The following is a 7,952-nucleotide window of genomic DNA, read 5'->3' as shown; positions in this document are numbered from 1 at the left end:
TACTTGGGCATATTCTAAGGACGACACTTATTCGGTGAAAACTGCTTATATGCTGGGAAAAGGGGGGAACCTGGATGATTTTCATAGAGTGTGGAATATTTTATGAAGCTTAAATGTGTCGCCAAAGGTACGTCATTTCCTGTGGCGTGCGTGCACTAGTTCACTCCCAGTAAGGAAAGTGCTTCAGAGACGCCACCTCATCGACGAAGCAGAGTGCCCCTGCTGTGCTAGGCCAGAAGGAGTCCCAATTGCACTTATTTTACCGATGCCCGATGTCGCTCAAGTTGTGGGAAGAGCTGAGTAGTACTATATTATTGTCAGGGGTTGAAGATGAAGCTATGTGCGATACCCTCGTCAGGTGGAGTTAGATGGATGCAAAGGTGGTGCAAAAGGGTTGTTATATCCTATGGAACGTTTGAGTTGAAAGAAACATGAGAGTCTTTGAGCATACAAGTCAGTCTATCACTGTTGTGGCCCAGAGAATTATGAGACAAGTTGAAGACTTTAACAACTATGCTGTGAGGATTTATGGAGGAATGCGTTCCCCCGCGGCTCTGAGCCCAAGCCGATGGTGTGCCCCCCCAGTTGGCGCTATTAAATTGAACACAGATGCAAGTTTGGCCGAGGAATGATGGGTGGGACTTGGAGTGATTGCCCGCGACTCAGAAGGTAAGGTGTGTTTTCCTGCAACCAGACGTGTGCGTCTACTGGCCTCCCGAGGTAGCTGAATGCAAGACCATTTATATGGCAACCCGCTTGGCCAAAGCTCATGGGTAAGGGGATGTGATTTTTGAATCTGACTCTCTGGTAGCAACGAAGAGGTTAACGAAAGCTGCAATTTTTCTCTCAGATTTGGATGCAATACTTGGGGACATTCTTTCTATGTGCAATGCATTTTCTTGTGTTTCTTTTTCTCATGTTAAAAGGGATGGGAATACTGTTGCCCATAACCTTGCTAGAGTTGTGCCTTTTGGTGTTGAACAATGTTGGAAGCATCATTGTCCTAGTTCTGTAACACCTTATGTACTTATGGACCCTTTGTCCCTTTGATTAATGCACTTCTCTTTCCCCTTAAAAAAAAAAAATAAATTAGAATTTATCAAAAGTGTCCAAGTTCTTTACCTCAAACTTATTTTTTCAGTTGTGTACTTGTATGCCACCTTTTCAAGTATATTTAGATTTTTTTTTAAAATTATATAAAATTGCGGTTTATGGTGCGTTTCAGTTTTAAAAAAATTTAAAACCCGATCTAAACCGCAAACAGCGATTTGCTTGAAATCATAATCCAAACCGAAATTTTAACACCGCAAACCAATCCAAATTGCGAAAAATTGGTTTGCGTTGCAGTTTGGTGTGATTCAGACCGCACTCTAACAACCTTACTAAGGAAGTGAAAATGGCTCTGTACATATTGGGCTTAATGAAACAATAGGCTAAAAAAACAAGAGCTTTTGTGTTCTATATTTTCCCCCTGTACCAATATCAACCAAAACGGGCCTAAAACTCTTATTCCATATGAACCTCAAAATTCCCCCCCAAATTCTCCGATAAACCCTAGCTTCTTCAATATATATACCTCAACGCAGAAAATATCCAACATAATCTCTCTTTCTTTCACAACAACATCATTTTAGCTTAACTCATTATCATTTCAAATCAAATCGCCTCTTTCTGGAGAAACCCTAGATTTCAATTTTAGGGTTTTAAGGATCTTATTTTTTTTTTCTTCAATTGAAGAACAATTAAGAGAGGCGTAGATTTGTATGGCAGGAGTTGAGTCTTTCCGCCTTCGATTTCATTCACAGGCGTAATGAATATTACCTTTGCCATATTTCTTTTTCATTTAATTTCATTATCGAAAATTCAAGAAATATAATTTTATTTATTTTTATTTTTTCTGGAGGGTCCAATGATGGTTAAAATCTTTGAGACCTGAGATTTGTCTTTCTTTGATGACAAATTAACAAGCATAATTTTCTGAGGCCTCCTGATTTAATTTTTCTATTATTTTTTAATTTAATTTCTTGAAAATATTATTAGGTTGAATTAATTGAAAGTTGAAAGGATGAATGTGCACTGGGCTCTGAAATTTTTGATGCATATTGCTAGCCCTAGAAAAGCTACATCTGATCTTTTTTCTTCTAATTTTTTTATTTATTTTAAAAGTTTTTGTTATATATATTTTTAAATTTTATTGAGGGTCCTATGATTGTTGGATACGAATCATCAGAGCTGAATTTTAGAAATTTGATGAAATTTATTTATCTAATTTTGAAATGAGGATCCCCGAATTTTTTTAACTTTTTATTGTAGATTTTGCGAATTTTATACTGGGAAAATAGAAATATTTGAAGTTTATAATGTAGTTTTGATTTCTCGGTGATGATTAACACAGATGACGAGTCGGATTAATCCATTCTTTAAAATCATGACGACAAAACGAGGCATTTGTCTGAGAGAAATCAATCTTTTTGACTAATTTTTTTTACTGATTTAACTTTTTAAAAAAAATTCAATTAATTAAATTTTCGAAAAATTGGTAAATTAGGCATTTAGTACATCAAAGATTGCGATCTATAATCGTATTATTGGGTAACTGGAATGAACTAAGTACTACAGGTTAAGTTTATGGAATGAATAGTAGTATTAAGTTTTCGATTTCTCAGTGATGAACAAAACAGATGACGAGTCGGATAAATACCATTCAATAAAAATATGACGACGAAACGAGGCATTTGTCTGAGAGAAATCGATAATTCTGTATTACATTTTGATGGTTAATTTTATTTGACTATGTTTCTGAGAGACTGTCCCACATGGCCACATTACTTGTAACGTGGAATCAGATTATAACACATTTTATTAATAATTAAAAACTATAATAATTAACTTTACAAATATAATCATTAATCTAGAATTATAAATCCAGAACTATTAAATATAACTAATAATATGGAGATTATAATTAATAATGTGTAAACAATTATTAGTAACTAAAAATTATGATTGTTAATCTTATAAATATTACAATTTACCCATAATTGTAGCTAATAACATTAAAGCTATAACTAGTAGCTTATAAATAATGGAAAATGATATAAAAAATGTGTAAACAATTATTAAAGACATGTATTTAATGCTTATATGTAGCCCTTAGGGCTGTCCATAAATAATTACTAATAACTGAAAATCATAACTATTACCTTTACAAATATAACAATTTATTCATATTATAATTAGTAAGCTAGCTCATGTGGTAGAGTTCTTTCTTCTAATCTCTGAAGTCAGGGGTTTGATCCTTACCCCCAGTATTATGTTGGGGTATTTCCTTAGCATGTTTTGCATGCATTATCAGCCAATGTGTTGGTAGTTCTTATATTAGTAACATGCTATAACTAATAACCTATGAACAATTTCTACTAACCGAAAACTATAATGGAATTTTATGACAGTGTACTTCTTTTGTTTTTTAAATTGGATCATATATACCTCTCATGCTTTTAAAAATCCACATGATTTTAAAAGCTATGTTATTTTGGATTGAAGTGAACTTAATTTGTCTGAAATACCAAAAACTGCAAAAGAAAACTAAGTGAATTGAATTTGTCTGAATTGAACGTTTTCATTAATTCAGTCCAAGAGAACATAACATAAATATGCTTAATTAAGCATCGGAGCAATTTACTATGACTTTTCGACTTTATTGTAGCTTTTAGTGGTGTAAGTAACTTTTAGTGGTACAAGTAGTGTTTTAGTAGTGTTTGTCAAAAGCTACAATTTGTAGCTTTTGGGTAGCTTTTAGTGCTGTATAAATTATATGTTAAAGTTTTATTTGAGTTTTTAACTAGTTATTCTTAAACAACAATTTTGACAGCTTCTTTTACCGAACATCAATATTTTACACCGTTACTTGGAGATCTAACAATTAACAGCTACACACCAACCACTAACAGCTACCAGCACAGCTAACTGCTACTCTCACAGCTAAAAGCTAACACAACAGCTATTGTTGCCGAACACGCCCTAGATGTTCAAAAATAAAAACCAAAGAGTTGATTTGGAGTTATGGTCATTTGGAAGATTGATTAATGACATAATTTGTGTTTAATAATTAGTATTAGTGAAGATTGCACCCGAAGTGCAGGATCCAATTCACAAGTTTAATTTGCGGACTTGAGAAAATGTAACATCAATTGAAGTTTTAGTAAAAAAATTTCTTGGGGAACAAAACCGAGTTAGATGACAATACCATCCAATAAAATTATGACAACAAAACATGGCATTTATCTGAGACGAGAATAATCCTTCTGCTTAAAAATTATTAATGATTACTTCAATTTAGTTAGTCTTGAGGACTGCCCCTTTTTTATGCTCCTATGTAAAATTATCGAATTTTTTCCTTCAATAATGCCAAAAAGGGGATTAATTCCCAAAATGTGCCACAAAAAATTTTATTTCCCTGCGTACCGTCCACGTAGGACGGCACGCGAAAAAAAGTTTTTTTTTTGTTTTAACGGAGGTAAACCGCTACTCGGAGTAGCGGTTTACTTCAAATAAAATCGCTACTCCAAGTAGCGGCTCATTCAAATAAACCGCTACTCAGAGTAGCGGTTTTAGTGAATGAACCGCTACTCCAGGTAGCGGTTCATTCACTAAAACCGCTACTCAGAGTAGCGGTTTTGTACCCATTACACACCCCACTGCATTGTTTCCCCATAACTGGCCAACTGCCAGAAAGCCAAAAAAATTCCAGCAATCCCAAACAAGCATCCAACCTGCAATTCCAGTAATTCCAAACAATAACCCACCCGCAATTTCAACATTATCCAACCTGCAATTTCAGCCATTCCAAACAATATCCCTCCATTTCAACATTATCCAACCTGCAATTTCAACATTATCCAACCTGCAATTCCAGCAACAAATTTCATTCAACAACACCAAATATAAGCCATCACTCATCACCAAGTTCATACACATTCAAATGTATGTAAAAAAATTTAGTTACAAGTTAGAGTGAGAAAATAATGTTAACTAACTACATAAACAATAAATGAAACTTCTAAAACCCTCTCTTCTTCTTTTGTGAAGGTGTAGATGAGCTAGTGTGGTTTCATGAGTCTCTGCAATGGCATCAAGAGAAGGGGGAGTAGTTCAGAACGTCGTCGATAGGCCCTCTGAGTGACTGGAGGTGAAAGCAAAGCTGACGTGGTAGATATATGGGCAGCAGACGTAGAAGATGTAGAAGTCGATGTATATCCAGCAGAAGTAGGCACGCCCTGTACGATGTGGCCATGTCCAGCTCGGCCAACAGCATCAACACACAGTCCCCTCATAGTCTGCAATGTCTGCGCATACAAGTCACGCACCATATCTGGAGGCAATGACTCAGAAGCCTCTAGCACAGTACGCACCTATGAGCAATATCAGATAAAGTATGTGCCTGAATAGAAAGAAAAAATCATATTATATAGTTGTATAAATAAATAAAAGTGCAACTAAAAATCAGTAACTTACCAGTACTATATCTGCAGACGCAGGTTGATAATGTGTAGAAGGTGGTCGCCTCGATGGATTCGTCAGGCGTAACCTCGTGATGCGACGAAACCATATCATATACTCGTCAAAGGCATGAGTACGACCACTAAAAGGAGTGCCCTGAACTATGTGTCCCTCGCGCTCATCCCAATGTGCAATGTAAGGTCGATGTCTGAGCGGATAGTTCTTGTTCTTCGACCTCCGATCTATGGCATGAAGGGTTGTGCTCGTATCAGAAGGTGCGGGAATCGTCTGCTCGAATCCAAACTGGCGCATAACTCGACCAGGGAAATGGAACTCTACAATGTCAAACAGATAAGTGGGGCCATGTGCGCCATACATGTCGATCAGCTCGACATATAGCAGGTAACAACGCCAGTCTCGCATCAGTATATGGCTGCCAAGTCATCTACAAAAAATAGAATCTTACAAATATTAGGCAAAAGAAGAGTCTACCAATGTATATAAGTACGAGCCTATGTACCTGCTCGTCCGTCTGATGGTCAAGTGCATCCCTGTAGTAAGGAAGTCCACCTGTTGTGTGGGACCTACTGATGTGGACTCGAAGCCAACTACAAAGAAATATACGTTATTATCCATGAGAAAAATGAAACTAAAGAATGTCAACAAATGTGAGACATTGAATATTACCTGACAGCTAAGGGGTCAATCCCCGGAACATGCTGGGAGCCTAAAATAGGAACGGCCTCGTCAAACTGTGGAGGTGGGTCCCGCACCCTCGAAATCCGAGGTCTGCCAATGTGTATGTGCTCCCATGCCCAAATCTGTAACAACAACACAGGGCCACCTAACTCCCTCGCACCCCTATGTGATGCTCGACATAGCTGCCGATACAGGTATGCAAGGGTCGCACTACCCCAACTATATGTCCCTGCTACGTCGAGATCAGCTAAAAGTGGGAGATAAAGAACCTGGACTGCATCTCCACTCTTGTCGGCAAAAAGAATGGACCCCATCAATGCAAGAATGTAAGCCCGGGCAAATCGCTGTACAGTCACCTCATCAGCATCATTCGGCAACAAAAAAAATGTTGCCGAAGCATGTCAATCTCAAAGACGAACCCTGGAGAACTTTGGGCTCGTTCTCCGGTGTGTTGGGCCAAATCCCTAACAACTCGAAAACTAATGCAGCCCAGTTACCCTCGCCTCGACCAGTAACAGGTGCCCCGTGCACTCTAAGTCCAAGGATAACAGCGACATCCTCCAAAGTAATCGTCGCCTCCCCAACAGTCAAATGAAATGTATGGGTCTCCTGCCTCCATCGCTCCACTAATGCCGTCAGAAGTGGTCTATCAATCTCCAAACCTCCCCTACCAAACGATGTATGCCAGAAAACCAGCCCGCTCGACATACCGAAGAACCCTATCGTGAATCTCCCAGTCAAGATAGAGACTGTGATGATGCAACCGACACGATAGTACCGTGTCCGCTACTCCCCTCCAGACATCCTCACTCCGATGCTGGTCCTGGAGGGTGAGAACGCTGCGATCAGTGGGGCCGGGAAAGATGGACTGCGCCATCAGACCTAATAAGAAAAAAAAAATATATACCGGTTAGTAACAAAATGAGGACTATGAAAATAATATAAATTTTGAAAATTTAACAAAATATGAAAACATTTACCCAGATGTTCCTTCACCGTTCTTATTAGGACATCTTTGCTTACTGTGTCCTGAAACCTTACAAATGCTACATCTATTTTCCAGACCTATCAGCTGCATCCATTTCATTTTGTATTCGAGTGGACCGTGGACGTCCAGCTCCACGTTTTAGCCTCTCATCAGCTATAATTCTCGGACCATCATATGGAGAACAATTATGCATATCAGGCACAGGCTTGAAAAAGGACATATAAGTAGATCGATACGAGCTAGTCAGAAATGAAGCGTCCACAAAACCACTATATGACAAGCTCCGGTGACGACATACCGCAAGGACATGAGAACACGGCAACTTATATATTATGACTTTCTCACATGTACATGTCTTCTGCATTAAGTTAACCGTGTGTTTCTTTCCACCTTTCCCTGCAATACGGTCTCCACGACCAGTAGTGACCTCAAATAGCCCTCGCTCATAATCAAACACAATCACCTCATGAGCACCTGCCTTCTCCATGTTCTTTTCAATGATGTTAGTCGCCTTCGGGCTATAATCATGGCCTTCATCAAGTCTTTTTCTACCTAATTCTCTCCTTGTAGCAAAATAAGAATTGACACGATAAAATGTCATTCTTACCAAAGCAGTGATCGGTAGACATCTTGCTCCTTTTAGGACACCATTAAACACTTCAGACATGTTGGTGGTTTGCACACCATATCTACACCCACCATCAGGATGTAGAGACCATAGATGAAGGGAAATGTCCAACAGATATCTAGCTGCCTCGACATT

The 7,952-nt window shown here is 38.2% G+C and overlaps 4 non-coding genes across 4 annotated transcripts; all 4 read left to right on the top strand.

Moving 5' to 3' along the window:
- The first annotated feature begins 1,905 nt into the window (after window positions 1–1,905).
- LOC125496174 (small nucleolar RNA R66) lies at window positions 1,906–1,985 on the top strand. Its single transcript, XR_007272874.1, has one exon. It is a non-coding gene; the product is annotated as a small nucleolar RNA R66 (small nucleolar RNA).
- A 73-nt stretch (window positions 1,986–2,058) lies between these two features.
- Window positions 2,059–2,133, top strand: LOC125496205 (small nucleolar RNA snoR118). Its single transcript, XR_007272902.1, has one exon. It is a non-coding gene; the product is annotated as a small nucleolar RNA snoR118 (small nucleolar RNA).
- A 241-nt stretch (window positions 2,134–2,374) lies between these two features.
- On the top strand, window positions 2,375–2,461 carry LOC125496210 (small nucleolar RNA SNOR75). The gene has a single exon (XR_007272907.1). It is a non-coding gene; the product is annotated as a small nucleolar RNA SNOR75 (small nucleolar RNA).
- A 199-nt stretch (window positions 2,462–2,660) lies between these two features.
- LOC125496209 (small nucleolar RNA SNOR75) lies at window positions 2,661–2,748 on the top strand. Its single transcript, XR_007272906.1, has one exon. It is a non-coding gene; the product is annotated as a small nucleolar RNA SNOR75 (small nucleolar RNA).
- Window positions 2,749–7,952: the final 5,204 nt, after the last annotated feature.

The sequence above is a fragment of the Beta vulgaris genome, chromosome 3, assembly GCF_026745355.1.
Source record: "Beta vulgaris subsp. vulgaris cultivar EL10 chromosome 3, EL10.2, whole genome shotgun sequence".
Lineage (NCBI taxonomy): Eukaryota > Viridiplantae > Streptophyta > Magnoliopsida > Caryophyllales > Amaranthaceae > Beta > Beta vulgaris.
This window is presented reverse-complemented; position numbering and strand designations above follow the sequence as displayed.